Below are 15,784 nucleotides of genomic sequence, written 5' to 3'. Positions count from 1 at the left end.
GGTGACCAAGGTGATCAGCCCATCCAGCCCCTGCAGGGAAGTGTTAGGGCAGGCACAGGCAGCCCCAGAAACCCCTTGAGGCCCCCAAAATAGTGGGGACGCCCTCAAGCTCCCCCTAGGACCCCCAAAACCCCCTGAGGTGCCCCAAAATCAGGGGGTCCCCCCAACCTGGGACCCCTAAGCCCCTCTGGGACCACCAAAACCTCCCCAGGACCCCCCAAAATTGGGAGGACCCCCCTTAACTCTCCCAAGACCCTCAGTTTCCCATTTGGAACCAACCCCCCCATTCCTACTGTCTCCTCCAGGGGTCTGGGGGAGGTCCCAGGGATGTCAACCCCCTTGTGCATCCCCAGTTCCCCCGTTGGGACCCCCAAACCCCTCCTCCACATCCCTACTGTCCCCTGCAGGAGCTCTGGGGGGTCCCAGCACTGTCACCCCCCCACACCCCCCAGTTACCCCACACACTGTGTCCTGCTGTCCCCACCACCCCCTGCAGGATTTTTGGGGGGGTCCCACCGATGCCACACCCCTATCCCTGCACCCCCAAACTCTCGAGGACACCCGGGAAGGGGGGGCTTCCCAATGCCCCCCACAACCACTTCCCTCAGATTGGGGAGCCTGTTTTCACCCGTGTGTCCCCCCCACCCCCCAGGAAGGGGACCACACCAGGTTGACGAGGAAAGTCACCAACAGCCTCCACTTGTACATCCACGGCATCGACCAGGATGGGGGACACAGGGGCAAGCCGGAGGGGCCATGGGGACACCCCCCACACACCACTCAGGGTCTCCTGGAGGTCCCCAAATTGTCACCCTGGGCATGGGAGGGGACATGGGGACACCAAGAGGGCTCTTGGGGACATTCCCATCCATGAGGTGTCCCCCACGTTGATGCCCCATGACCTTGAGGGACCCCAAGGTGGCTCTTAGTGATGCTCCCATCCTCAGGGTGTCCCCCACGTTGACACCCCATGACTTTGAGGGGACACAGGAGACCCCAAGCTGGCTCTTGGGGACATCACCATCCCCGGGGTGCACCCCACTTTGATGGCCCACAACTGGGAGGGGACCAGGATGTCCCCAGGGTGTCTGTGGTGACGTCTCCATGCCTGGAGTGTCCCCAACATTGACAGCTGTCACATTAAAGGGTAATTTGGCAGAAAATAAACCCCCTTGTGTCCCAGTTCATCCTCAGGTGTCAGGGGGGCTGGGGGCGGCTACGTTTAGATTCTGAGTGATACCAACTTGTCACTGTTCTTGTCACTTGCTCTGTCCAACCTCCACCCTCCCGCGTGACTCTGGGCTTGGGTTTCCCTCCTACAGCACCTCGACTCAGCCCTGACGCCCACTGGGAAGGGTGCTGGGACAAGGGACCAGCCCAAACTCCTCCCCCAGGATCCATCACAGAACAACAGCCCCCACTCCAGAATGTCTTGTGGCAGACTCGGTCACAAGAGAGAAAACAACTTTTTATTGCAAACAGCAACGCTGGGGGCCCCAAAGTCAGCGGATCAGGCGGTGACAATGAATCGGCACCTGCAAGGAGAGAGTCAGAAAGCTCTGGTGAGTCCCTGGCGGCAGGAAGAGGCAGGGTTGTGCTGCCCTCTCTGGGGAACACCGTGTGTGAGGAATTGCTGACGGCCCAGAGCAGAGAGCTGTTGCTGGCGCTGGCTACGGGGTGGCTCTGGCGCCTCGTCCCCCGGGCAATGGCCTTCGAGCCCCGAGCGCGCGCAGAGACGCGCAGTGCCCCTGTGCCACGCTGCAGGGCTCGGCCGGGAGCCCCTGGGCCCTGCCAGGGAGTTATTTCCAGACCCCGCGCAGCACCATCCCTCGCTGTCCCTCGCCAGCGCGTTGGGCTGACGCAGAGGAGTGTGGAGAGGTGTGAAAGTTGGGCAGAGAGCCCGGCACGCACCTGGGCTGCCTGACCTGCTGCGCCTTCCTGCGTCTTTTCACTGGTCCGTCGCCAGAAGCACCTTCTCTCTTCCTCCTCTTCTTTTCCACGCAGCTTTCGCTCTCTTCTCCCCAGGCTTCTCTTCTCTTCCGGCTCCTCTTCTTCTCCTCGTCGTGGGCAGAGCCTGCAAATCTTTCCATCCCACAGCGGGATTAGATAGGGAAAGCCACGACCCACTGGAGTCAGTTCTGATTTTAACCAAAGCGAGCTCATTTTACCTTCTTTCCTCTGGAAACCTGGCCAGTTGTTCTGGGCGCCCCAGGGAGTCTGCCATGCTCTCGGGGGTGGCTAGAGGCAAAGCTGGCGGTGCCTAAACCAGAAATGTCACAGTTGGCGTGTGGCAAGGGGTGACCTGGAGTGGTAAGCGACTCTTTGCTAAATTGGTACCTGAGATCTCCAGAGGAGATGCCTTGGGCTGGTTTGCATCAGCCACAGTTCACACAGTCCCCCTGCTGACCCCCAAATAGACCTGAGGAAGCTCTGATGAAGTAGGGCCTGAGCAAAACCCCCCTGAAGTTGACAGCTGCTCCCCTCTGCCTCTTTGTAGGCATTTTGTGGGCCTTTGGTTTGATTAAGCACCTGCCGAGTGCATTTGAGACACAACCTTGCCAATTTCCCTTGCTATGTATCATCCCAAGGGGTGGAGGAATAATCCAAACCCACACCAGCTCTACTGCCAGGCAGAGGCACAGCAGCGACTCCCCTCCTACCCCAGACACGCTGTCACCGTGTTTGGGGAGCTGACGTACCTCTCCCACTTCAGACTCCACCGCCGTATCTCCCCCATCTTCCGTGAGGACACCGAGCAGAGAGGGGGGTGCATGCGGCAAAGCTTCTGCTCGGTGCTCGGTGTCCACTTTGCCTGCAGGGACACTTTTCTCTTCCAAACTCAGGTCTAGAAAGCAAAAGCATGTGCAACATGGTGACTTCTTGGAAGCAAACAGAGCTAAAGCAACCCCCACCCGAAGCCCTACACTTCTGTGGTCAGCCCTCCGATGCCCTGTCTGCATGCTTCAGCTCATCCTGCAGAGGAAGACGTTCATGTTTGGAGAGCAGTGGCAAGAGAGGCCACAGGACAAGCGGGGCTGAGAGGACAACACTCGATGCCCAGCCCTGTCAGAAGCAACACGGAGGTTTCTGGTGTCCCAAGGCCCAGCCGGTGCCAACCCTCAGTCCCCCCTCTCACCTCTGAAGCTCTCCAGGGGGACTGGCAGCTCCTTGTCTGCTGGGCTGGAAAGGCTGCCCGCTTCCTCCTCAAAGAGATCCCTGCAGTTCTCCACCAGAAACTCCACCAGCACGTTCACCTGCACACATCAAACCGTGGGTCTCAATCCCCCTGCCTGACAAGGGACCAAGCAGCCTTTCCCACCCCTGCCCCCTGCTCCTGCCCAGAGGCTGTGGCTGTGGGGCTGCTCCTCCAGGCAGCCACCCCGACAGCATTTGCTGGTGGGAGGAGGCCTGCAGAGCCCTCTGCGCAGCCAAGCGCTGGTGGGCCGGGAAGGCTGCCCCGGCGGGTGGGGACGTGTACCTTGTGGGTCACCTCCAGCATGGCCTCCAGTGGGAGCAGGTCTGCGTGGGCTGGGCTCAGCAGGTTTGGCCCAACGCAGACAGCCAGGTTGCTGCAGCCCATCCTGCTGGTGGCTGCGTGGTGGCCGATGTGCTGGAGGAGGGACAGCAGCCGCTTCAGGAGGAGGAGGTTGGCTGCAGGCAACTTCTCGGCCACCCTGGGGGAACAGGAACACGGCGCTAATAAAGCAGATGTTGCCCACAGCGTTCCCCAGACTCGCCCGAGGCTGGTGGGAGCCAGCGCAGCTTTCCAGGTGCTCTGGGCCAGCGGTCAGGGCTCCTGTTCAACAGGCAGGCTGCTGCCCACACTTACGCTCTCAGCTCCCTGATCTTCTCCTCCCTGCTGGCCTTCTGCATCGCCGCCATCCAGTCCTCATAGAGGTCAGTCACAAGGAGCTTGCAGGGGATGCTCCGGAGGAAGTCCTGCAAGGCCCAGGGCTCCAAGTGAGCATTTGAAGACTCAGGGCCAGCCAGGAGCTCCTCCAGCCACAGGGCAGAAGCGCTCACCTTCAGGATGGCGGCCAGCAGCAGCGCGGGCTGGCTTCCCAGGTCGACGTCTGCGCCGCAGTCCAAGGCCTCCCGCAGCTCCCGAAGCTCTGTCCCACCGGCGGCTCTCCGGAATATCCCCTCGGTCGCTGGTCCTTCCTGCTTCAGCACAGCCAGCAGCTCCTGCAGGAGAGGCAGGAGGACAGTTGCGTCGCTGAGGAGCCACCTTCCAGCGGCGGTGGCCAGAGAACTGCCCCAGAGCTGGCTCCGTGCTGGGGGTGAAGAGCCCATTGCCCCATCCCCGGAGCTCCTGGGGACACCTGCTGCCCCTCCGGAGCCTGTGGAGGGAGGGCTGGGGACCCCCTGGACAGGCTGGCTGACCTGGATGGGCCGGGGCAGTGTGCCATCCTCGCAGAGGGCTGCCAGGGGCTGCCCAAAGAGCGCCCTGCTGCAGCCAGAGCCCGCCTGCCCTGGTGCCAGGACAGAGGCCGGGCTCCGCCGCAGAGCGAAGGGCCAGGGCAGCCCCCTCCACCTCCTGCTGCTGCTGCTGCTGCTGCTTCTGCTGCTGCTCCCTCCTGCTGCAAAGGAAAAGAGAGCAAGAGCCCATCAGTGGATGCCGCCAGGCCAGCGCTCCCGGAGCCTGCCCTGCCCTGCCTGCAGCATGGTGCTGAGCGGTGAGGCAGGACAGGCAGGGAGCCGGCAGCTGGAACCACGGCTCCAGCTCAACAGCTCCGGCTCGGGGGTTCCTGAGAGCCTGGGACAGCCTGGCCCAGTCCTGGCCCTGTCCTCCTCCAGGCTGTGGGCAGCACCAGAGGCTGCGTGTCCCTGCAGAGCCACGTCCATCGGCCGCTGCCCAGTGCTGTCCTTCCTTCTCTGGCTGACGTCCTCCCTTGGGCTGCCCAACCTGTATGGGGACACTCAAGGGACAAGTGAGCACAGCCCAGCCGCTTGCAGGAGGGGCTTTTCTTTCCCAAACTCACCTGGTGAGCGGCAAAGTCTCCCTTCACTGCTCGATGGGACCGTTGGAGGCCCTTGCTTGAGATCAGCCTGCAAGAACCCGGCACCAGCAGCCTGAGCACCGCGGAGTGGGGACCCTCTGCCCTCCTGGGCTCTCTGATCCGTGTGGCAGGTTTTCTCCCAGTGCCACCAGCAAGGATATGCCAGCATTCCTGGTGGCTCCTCAACCCTCCCCACTCCCTGAATTGCACCAGGGGACCCTCCCTCCCTCCCTCGCAAGCTCACCCCACTGCATGCCCATCCCTGCACCCCAGCACAGCCAGAGGGGGAAGGCAGCCGTTCTCACCTCTGACTGGTGCTCCACCAGCCTCTCCAGGCTCCTGGTGCTGAACGGCCTCCACTGGCAAGAGAGAAGCAGCGGCAGAAGGTGAGCAGTGATGCCTGTGCTGCTCAGCTGGAGGAGCAGTGCTGGGGACAGCACCCAGGCCAGACAGACACTCACGGCATGGCGGCGGCTCAGCTTCTCCAGGAGCTTGAGTGACGGGACAAGGGTCACTCGGGGCTTCTTGGCTCCGTCAGGTATCCTGTGCACCGGGAAGGGACAGAGCTGGGTGAGCCCCAAGCCGCCTCTTCTCTCTCATCAGGCAGCTCTCCCCAAGAGCTGCCCACAGCCGCGGGGGCACCTCTCCCCAGCTGGGGAGCTGTGTTCCCCCATCTGGCTGTGGCTGCAGCACCCCCCAGCTTACCCCAGCAATGTATGCACCCACAGCTCCTTCAGCGCCTGGGAGCTGCAGCAAGAGGAGAAACAGCGTCAGGCCCCGCTGCCCCCCAGCCCGTGGGCAGAGGCGGATGCCTGCACAGCCCTGCCCCCTGGGGAAGGACACAGGGGCAGGATGAAGCGCCATGGGGCGGGACAGAGCTGCTGCCCAAGCCCTGGCTCCCTCTGTCCTGCCACAGCACCTGCTTTGGCCCTTCCCTTCTGGGGATCAAAAGGTGACCAGGGGATGCAGGACGCAGAAATGCCCCCCATCCCTCCCTTCCGGCATGCTGCCCGCTCCCTGCCCAGGCTCTGCACGGAGGGCAGAGGCCCTTCACAGGAACCTCTCCTGCCCGGCCGTGGGACGTGGCACCACGACTCACCCGAAAGTGGCAGTGCAGGAGCCCCTGGGCCAGAGGAAGATGAGGGAGCTCCTCTCCTCACGGCTGCCGACACCCTCCACCTCTTCCTCCCACGCCGCCTCCTTCCCGTCACTCAGCACCCACAGCTGGTCCAGGGCCAGGCGGAGCTGTGGGCGCAGGGTGGTGCCACCTCTGCAGAGAGCAGAGGCAGGCAGTGAGCTGGAGGTGGCCTCCTTGGGGTGCCCCCCCGGGCAGAGCCCTGCTCCCCTCCTGCCCTTGGGATGGGCATTGGTGCATCCAGCACACAGGTCCTGGGGCTGGGGGCCAGGGTGTCCCAGCCCTTGAGCCGGGGCCAGGGATGGGGCAAGGGCAGCTGGGTCGGAGGGTCTTACCGCAGCTTGGTGACCACCAGTTCCTCCTGGAGGAGGAGAAGGCGCCTCTCGCTCCTCTTGCAGCCCCGGGTCAGCTGCACGTCTGCGCTCAGCACCGGCTCTGCATCGGCGAGAGCGTCCCTGTGGAGCAGAGCACGGCAGGCATCAGAAAGGCCGCTGCTGCGGGGCCCGGCCGTGCCCCCCTGTCCCCAAGCCACGGGGGGAGCCCACCTGGAGCCACAGCAGCCGTTGGCCTGGCCCATCCTGCCCGGGACAGGAGGACCCTCACTGTGCACCAAGGATGCAGCCCAGCCGGTGACAGCGAGGATGGGAAGCGGGTTGCCGGAGCCTGGTCAGCGCTGCTCGGCCAGACCCTGCCTCCTCCCAGTGCCGCTCTGTGCCAGCACAGCTCCGTGCTGCCGGCGCTGGGGGCTGTTGGCTCCAACTGATTGACAGCCCGATCCCAACGGACAGTGGGCGGGGCCACAGGCTGGGCGTTCTCTCCAGCATGGCCCCGCCTCTCTAGCATGGCCCCGCCTCTCTTGCCCTGGGGAGCCCAGCGCAGGACGGAGCAGAGGGAAGGACCCCTCCTCCCTCCACCTGCTGGCAATGCCTCTTGCCTTGGGCTTCCCCGCTGGCTTCCGGGCTCCAGCTGCACTTGGTGCCGCTGCTCACCACCCTCTGGCCTTGGCTGGTCAGCCACTTTCTACCCACCTCCCCCTCTCCTCAGCCAGCCCACGCTGCTTCAGCGTCTCCACGGGGCTATTCTGGCAGACGCTGCGGAAAGCCTTCCTCACGTCTGGGTGGACAGTGGCCACCGCACTCCTCTCGTCTCCCCAGCCAGTCATTTCACCACAGAAGGTTATTAGGTGGGGCCAGCAGGGTTTCTCCTGCTGACTCCATGCTGACGCCTAGTTCCAATGACCTTCGTTCCTTCATGTTTCCAGGACGTGCTGCGGCATTCCCAGCACCTCCATGAACACAGAAGCCCCTTTTCTCATCCAATATAATAATACAATAATATTATAATAATTATAATAATAATATAATGGTGCCTGGGACACACACACACACACACACACACACACACACACAGAGTGACAGAGAGGGGTGTCTTGGGAGGAACCAGGCACCTGGGGAGTCCCCAGCCCCACTCTGAGGGAACCCAGGTGTCCGGGGGGTACCCTGGTGTGTGTGGGGGTCACTGGAGTGGAGGTTGGCCACGGGGGTGTTTGGGGAAGTTCTGGGGTGATTTGGGGTACAAGGGCTGATTTGGGATGATATGGGGGGCTTGGGGGCATATGGGGAGGTTTTGGGGGTGATTTAGGGGATATGGGGAATTTTGGGGTGATTTGTTGAGATACGGGTGGTTTTGGGGTCATATGGGGGATATGGGGGAATATGGGGGTGTTTTAGGTTTATTTGGGTGGTTATGGGGGTTTTGGGGGATGTGGGGTTGATTTGGGGGGATATGGGGTTTTGGGGGGGTGATTTGCTGAGATATGTGGGGGGTTGAGAAGATATGGGGGATATAAGGGGGACTTTAGAAGGATTTGGGGGGTTAGGGGTGTAATGGGCAGGTTTTGAGATGATTTGTGGGGATATGGGGAGATATGGAGGGTTTCGGGGGGTTGGGTAGATATGGGGGATTTTGGGGGCATATGGGGATGTTTTGGGGGTGATTTAGGGGATATGGGGAATTTGGGGGTGATTTGTTGGGATATGGGTGGCTTTGGGGTCATATGGGGGCTATGGGGGGCTATGGGGGTGTTTTAGAGCTATTTGGGTGTTTGGGGAGTTTTGGGGGATATGGGGCAGTGGTTTGGGGGGATACAGTTTATTTGGGGGTGATTTGGTGGGATATATGGGTGTTTGGGGGTACATGGGGGATAGAAGTGGTATTTTGGAAGGATATGGTGGGGTTTGGGGTGATATGGGAAGGTTTTGAGGTGATTTGGGTGTATTTGGGGAGATATGGGGCATTTAGGGGGGATTTGGTGAGATATGGGGGGGTTTGGGGGCATATGGGTAGGTCTGGGGGGTGATTTAGGGGATATGGGTGGGTTGTGGGTTGATTTGGGGATATAGAGGAGGTTTAGTGGGTATAGTAAGTTTGGGGGTGATATGGGGGTGGTTGAGGGGATATGGGGGTGATTTGGGGTTTATGGGGGTTTTGGGGGATATGGGGGACTATGAGGGTGTATGGGGAATTTTGGGGGTGATTTGGGGATATATGGGGTTTTGCGGTGATATGGGGGTATATGGTGGGGTTGAGGGTATCTGGGGGTATTTGGGGGCATATGGGGAATTTTGGGGGTGATTTGGTGGTATATGGGGGGTTTGGATGGGATATGTGGGGGAAACTTGGGGGATATGGGGGTGTTTGGGGGATATGGGGGATATAAGGGTTATTTTGGAAGGATATGGGGGGTTTTGGGGTGCTATGGGAAAGTTTTGAGGTGATTTGGGTGGATTTGGTGAGATATGGGGGTTTGGGGGGTTATGGGGAGGTTTTGGGGTTGATTTAGTGGATATGGGGTGTTTTGGGGTGATTTGGGGAGATATGGGGGGTTTGGGGGTGATTTGGTGGGATATGGGGTGGTTTGGGGGGATATGGGGGATATAAGAGGTGTTTTGAAATGTTATGGGGGGGTTTATCCCCCACAAGATCCCTCCCAGTACCCCAGCAGCCCCCACTGGACCCTTCTTGCACCCCATTACTGTCCCCCAGGACCCCAATATCTCCCCCAGAAACCACCCCCAGGAGACCATTAGACACTGCCCCCCTCCCCGACACTAATAACCCCCTGAACTCCCCCATGACCCCAATAACACCTCCCAAGCACCAAGACCCTCCACCAATACCTCCCTTATGACACACCCAGGACCCCAGTACCTCCCCCAGAACCCCCTCCAGGATGTCCCCAATCCCCCCACCTCAGACACCAATATCTCCCTCAAGACCCCCCCGAGGACCCCAATAACCCTCCCAAACCCCTCCAGGACCCCCACCCACCCACAACTCCATTACACTCCCTCTAGGACCCAAATAACCCCCTCAGGACACCAATAACTCCCACAACTCCCACAGAACCCCAATAACACCCCCCCAAGAATCCCCCCAGCTCCCAAATCCCCCACTCACGGCACAGGCAGGAGTGTGGGCCGGTGCTGGGGGGGGGGACAACGTGCTGCAGCCCCCCCGGGGGTCCCCTGGCCCCCACAGGGCCTACTTCCTGCTGACAGTCTGCGAGGGCCTATGGTCTGCAGTGAGGCGGCCTAGGCAGGAGGTCCTCCAGCTCTCTGTGGTCTGCACTGAGGGATGTTCCAGGAAGAGAGTTTGGTTCACCCAGCAAGTGGGAATTCCTCCTTTTAAAACACTCGCTTTGTTCTGGACGGCTGAATGAATAGTCTTCCTGCAAAGGTGGCACCAGCACCAGCAGCACCAGCAGCACCAGCAGCACCAGCACCAGCACCAGCACCAGCACCAGTGGTGGTGGCTCTGGCCTAGCAGTGGGTGAGTGCAGGGGCTGGGGCCGATTTCCCTGGAGGGGGTGGTGGGATCGCCGGGGAAGGGGAAGCTTTGTTCTAAAAACACAAACTTTTTCATGATTCTGATTTTTTTTTTTTTTAAATAAAGGTTTGTTGTCACAGTTTGGGCTGTTCAGACGTTCTGATGTGTGTCTGTGCTTGTCCTTTTACCTTGAACTTGGTGGGTCTTTGCTGTCTGTAAGGGTCTGTTGTGTCTGCGGGGTTTATCTGTCAGGTTACCCCAGGGAAAGTGAATTTTAGCTCTTTATTTTTACTTCAAGTGTGAAAGAAGTGACACATTTAATATTTTCTGCTGTCTGTGGTGATTTGGGTTGGGTGGGTTCAATCTGATGAAACACCTCAGAGTGGTGCTTCAGAGGGTGCCAGTCACCAGAGCCAAGAGGTGCTGATCAGAAACAGGCATTAAGCCCGAGGGCGAGAGCTGGCCCAGGCGGGCTCTTGCCTTCTGGCTGTGGGACAGTTTTTCCCAGCTCGGGGGTGCTGGGAGCGATGTGGGGGGGTGAGCATGGGGGTGTGCTGGAGCCCAGCCCCTTTGCAGAGCCCTGCTGCTCCTCTGGCTTTCTGGACAAAGTTCCGTTTCTGTGCTGAGCTTCCAATTTGCACCTTTTCCAAAAGACAAATCCTGTTTGTTTCAAGTTGGAAAGACCCTGCTCTGCTTTCAGAAAAGAATCTCTTGACATCTGCAGGCAGAGCAGAAGTCTCACACAATGAAGGTACAAGAAGTAATTGAAAAGTAATTAAAGGACAAGTTTCTGTGTGCTGGGATCCTGGGAGTGCTTCTGGTTGCGAAATCCGGCAGCACCACTTGCTCTCAGGCTGCAAACAGCCGGCAGAGCTCCTGCCGTGGGTGGCACTGCTTCAGCCTCCCCCGTCAGCCGCTCCTTCATCTCCAGCTCTCTGCTCTGCGCCAGCTCTGCATAAAATAGTCGCTTTTCACTGCATGTGGCTGTGGATTGCTGTAAATGTGCTGTAACCAGTTGTTTTTTCCAGAGCTGGGGAGGAGATTCTTACCCTGTCTATACTGCGTCTGCACTGTGAAAGCTTGTGCACAGTAATGCCTTGCTGTCTGTCCCTTCTGTTTCAGAGTTCTGCTGTCAGTTATTTAATACCCTGCTCTGGTTACTGTTGTCATGGTCCTGTTTTCCTTCATCCTTCACTGACCTTGCTGAGTAGCAGGCATCTGAAGGTGGTGATGAAAATGTGATGGAGCAGGAGAGGCAGCAGGACCACTGGCAGTGAAAGAGTTGTCAGGTGTTCAGTGTCACAGGAGAAGCAGCTGAGAGGTTTCAGAATGGTGATTTGTTTGAAGATGGGTCACATGGGGTCACCAGGACATCATGAAGTTTAATTTTGTATTATAAAGGGATTTTCCACTCTAAAGCTCAGGCAAGTAGCAGTTATTTCTTGGTATAGTAAAAGCAGTTAGAATTTCCTCTACTACTTCTGTCATTACCAGGTGTTGAACTGGCAGCTGACAACCCCAGAGGTCTCGCTTCTGTCTCACCATCTTCCACATCACACCAGCTGTTCCTGTGTGGTTCAGCTGTGTGCATTGCTGAGGCGCCTGCACACATTCCTCTCTATCCCATTGTTTCCTACGGGAAAAATGGAATTGGGAACAGTTGCACTTTGGGGATTCCATCCTGGGCAGGCGATGGGATGTGCCTGAAACTGTAGTTTGACTGTGTGGGGAATTATTGCAGAACCAGAGTGTAGGGTTGGGGAGTCGAAATGTTTCAGCAGCAATGAAGAGAGAAGTATGGGAAGGTTTCAGCTGCCAGCCTGCACACACTGGGTGTGCATGTACTCGAATGCAACGGCTGCATTGCCCCAGGCTGCAGAGGATTATTGTGTAGAAAAGCCCTTGGTTAGTGGAATAATTCTCTGTTGGAATAAATCTGCATCTGGGGCAGCGGAATGGATATTTACCTTGTGACACAGAGGTGCCCTCTCGGGCAAAGCAAAATACTATGTGATTTTTTTGACGAATGTTCCATTTTCATTCTGATTTCATGCTGTCTGTTTTGTCCAATCCTGACTGTTCTCCCCAACTGTCCATCACCCACTCTCATGTTTTGATGGCTCGTGTCACAGACAGCCTGGTGAAAAGATCTTGGTTATTTTTCTTTCCTTTTTTTCCCCTTTGAGAAGTCCTCATGAACTTTTTGCAGCTGTCCTGACTCTCCTTCCCCTGTCCTCACTGAGCAGCAGTGTGGCAGTTAGAGCTGGCCACCCCTGGGAGGAGGTGTGCTCTGCTGGCTGTTAAAGAGTTGGCAGTGCTGTGCGCTGTGCTCATCTCCAAAGCTTCTCTGCTCTCCCTGGGCAATGGATTTTAGTGTTCTGCCGCTCCAAGTACAGTAACATCTGTACAGATACAGACCTCTAGTTCATGGATTGGGTTCATGAAGCCCTGATTCTTTTGATCTCCTTTGGAAGCTCCATTGCCCCACATTTTCTCTCTCCCCTCTTCTCTGTCAAACTGTTTCACAGCTGGCCTTCTTCCCCAGGCTTTGCCTCATCCCCTGGTCAGACTCGAGCTGTTCAGTTCCTGCAGGCCCAGCGGCTGTAGGGGGATCTGAGCTGCTCAGAGACAGCAGGGCCTGATCTCTAAAGAAGCAGATTTTGTGGTCTGACTCTGATCTCGCTGAAGCTGCTTTTGTCACCCTTTCAGAAAACCAACCGAGGGCTGAATCAGAGCTGGTGGTTTGCTGAAGGGTACCAAAGAATGGGGGGTTTAGAAGCCAGTGCCTAATCCCGTGGACAACCTTAATGCTGTTGCTTTGATAACCTGTAGGAGGTATTTTATTGTGGGTTTTGTGTAAGGTGCTATAAAGCAATCCCATGCAGCTGGAAGCCAGAGGCAAGACTATTTATTTCAGAGCTTTGAAGATCTGTACTCCTGTGACAGCTGTCCTCGCTGCTGCAGTGGTTGGGTTTTATTTTGCTTTGGAAAAACTGAACAAAAATTTTCATTCCTTTTCCTTTTCCTTGAGGTGGGAGAATTCCTGGAAGTCTCCAAATCGAGTTAAGGGGTGTCTTCATCTTTTTTCCCTGCACTGGGCTGAGTGCATCTCCAGAAGGGCGGGGTTTGGAAGGCTGGGAGCGCTGACCCGACCAGTCCAAGAGGGACTCCTGACAGCAGGGCTGGGCTGCAGCTGTGGCTGCAGGTACTGCGGGGAGATGCTGGGTGTCTGGGTGGGCTGACCTGGCTGGGTTTGGTTGTTTTGAGGGCGCTGTACTCTCTGCACCAGCTGCTAATAAGGTGTTTTCTGTCGGCAGGTCTGGTGGCCCATCAGTCTGTGTTCTCAGAGATGAGCCCCACAGGAGTCCCTCGCTGGGTCTTGGCTGCAGAGAGCTTTGTGGTATCTTGACAGTGTTTGATATTTCCCAGACAATGCTTAAACCTGCCAGTTGACGCTATTTAACACTCTCCTCTGTAAGAGCCTTCCAGCGGTGATGCCTATCAACTCTGGCTTTCCCTTCAAAGAATTGTTATCAAAAGCTGCTGTTATCTTTGTCACTCGCCAGATGCCACCAATGGAATCTCTACTTTTGTTGCTTTGGGCTTTTATGTGTTGCCTTTAATGTAGGATGTGTGCTCTTCTGTCCAGGGGCTGGTGGGCAGCTCTCTGGTGACCAAATCCAGGAGAAAACAAGAGGGTTTACTGTATTACCTCTTGTACTTGAAGGAACAATCCTTTAGCCCGAGTGTCTTTGGACATGTCTTTTGGGAGGGGGCTACCAGGCCTCCAAATCCAGCAGTTTGTCAGTTTATTCTTTGTCCTGTTTGTGTTTTGCTTCTGGCCCTTAATCTGCAGCAGCAGATTGGGGCTGCGTGATGCACAGAGCTTCAGGGCAGGGTTACCTGTTCCCTCCAGGACAGGATCTGCTGATTCAGCTCAGTATTTTAAGCAAGATGGAGCCGAATGAATCCTCCTCGTAGCAAGAGCTGGTAGCCAGGATGGATGAGCAGTTCATTATAAACACTGAAGAAAATTCTATTTGTATATTAAAAATTGCTTTTCTTAACCAATGTTTAGCATCTTGGATCTCAAGGGTTAAAATACCTCTGGCGACTTGGATCAGTGTATGGGGATTTAAAAGTGCTCTGGATTAAGCAGGCAACTGAGTTAAACTGCATTTAGCTGATTCCCTGGCTGTGAATAATCCAGCCAACCCTGTGCTGAAGACATCTGGGGCTCGTCTGCTGTTCGCAGTGGAGGTTTCGGACCCTTTCTCAAAGATGTCACCGCTCTGTAAGTTATGGCTGTACTGACCAGAAGTTAGGAGGCACTTTGGGAGTGGCCCCTTGTGATGGAGACTGGAGACCTCTGCTCTTCTGTCCTGGACGTCAGGCAGTGGCTTTCACAGCGGTCCCATCTCTCAGCTCAGCTCTGCTTTCTGTCATTAGGATACAGCTTTGATTTGCCAGGGGTGAGTGAATTGGCACATCCCCTACTGCAGATCTGCACGAGACATACCCCTCTAGCAAGGTACAGGACACCCTTACAAATACAGAAAGCTGAACCTCCCACTAATTACTCAATGGGAATGCAGCAGGCAGAGCTTTTGGTCTAGATTGCATCCGTGCTGCTGTTAGCTTCAGGAAGCCAGTGCTTCCAGCACTGCATCTTCCTCCGCGTTCTCCCCCATGCCCTGGGCAGATCTCTGTTTCAGGGTTGGCCCTGCTGTTCCATGAGCTGTGCCCTCTAGGTGTGGTTATCAGGTGTTAGCACAGACTTTGGATTCTGCGCTGTGTTATTGCAGTGGTTGTGTCAGTCAGATGTGGACAAGTTCTGAGTGCAGGTGTGTGGTGACTAGTCCCCGTTATTTGGCCTTGACTGCAGGAAGAACTGAACCCCTTCAGCCTTCTCAATCTGGGTGGCGATGAGTGATGGAAAGCAGTTGCATACTTTCAAGGGATCAGTGAAAGGAGGATCCTTTGCTCTGCTCCCTCAACTAAAATGCTCTGCTGGCAAGCAGCAGCTCTGGGTTTGCCTTGATTATTGCAGTGACTGCTTGTTGTGTTTAGTCTGCTGCGCTGTTATAAGCAGTCTCTCTGCGAGCAAGAAACTTGTGAGTGGCTGAGCTGAGATTTCCAGGTTCCTGATGAGAGGAAAGGCTGTCCCAGCCAAACTGGAGTTGGGCTCCTGATTGCACCCAGATAGAAAAGATTATTCATCCAGTGGGGCAAAAAACCCAATCCAGAACTGCTGTTTTATTGAGTGTTTGGCATAGCTTAGCTGAGCAGATCTTGGCGCTCAGTACGAGTTACAGCTCTGCTTCTCTGAGCCCGTGAGCTGGGCTCACTTACAGCTGGCCTGACTCTCAGGAATGCTACCTGCTTTCTGACTTTTCCTGCCTCGTGGGCCTTGGGGGCTTGAGGAACCCTTTTCCTCCTTTCCATCAGCCCATTTACCACATGCTCTACTATCAGGTTGTTTGGGACTCTGGCGTCTCTTTAGTATTTTCTGGCTGGAACACTTTGGTTTGTACAAGCAACTGTCTGTCTGGATGTCCAAGCAACTGTTTTGGTGGTGATTTGGGGGGTTATGGGGGTGTTTGGGTTGATATGGGGGATATGGGAGTGTATGGGGATGTTTTGGGGTGATTTGGGGGGGTTGGGGGGATATGGGGGATATATGTGTATATGGGGAAATTTTGTGGTGTTTTGGGGGATATGGGGGGGTTGGGGTGATTTGAGGGGCTATGTGGGGGTTGGGGGTATATGGGGGAGTGGTTGGGAGTATATGGGTGGTTTTGGTGTGATTTGGGGGCATATA

General features: G+C 56.7%; 1 pseudogene; it reads right to left on the bottom strand.

Moving 5' to 3' along the window:
* Positions 1 to 15,784, bottom strand: part of LOC141918784 (hydrocephalus-inducing protein homolog) — a 94,892-nt pseudogene that overhangs the window by 15,586 nt on the left and 63,522 nt on the right.

This window comes from Strix aluco, chromosome Z, assembly GCF_031877795.1.
Source record: "Strix aluco isolate bStrAlu1 chromosome Z, bStrAlu1.hap1, whole genome shotgun sequence".
Lineage (NCBI taxonomy): Eukaryota > Metazoa > Chordata > Aves > Strigiformes > Strigidae > Strix > Strix aluco.
The sequence above is the reverse complement of the archived record's forward strand: the minus strand, read 5'-3'. Positions and strand labels throughout refer to the sequence as shown.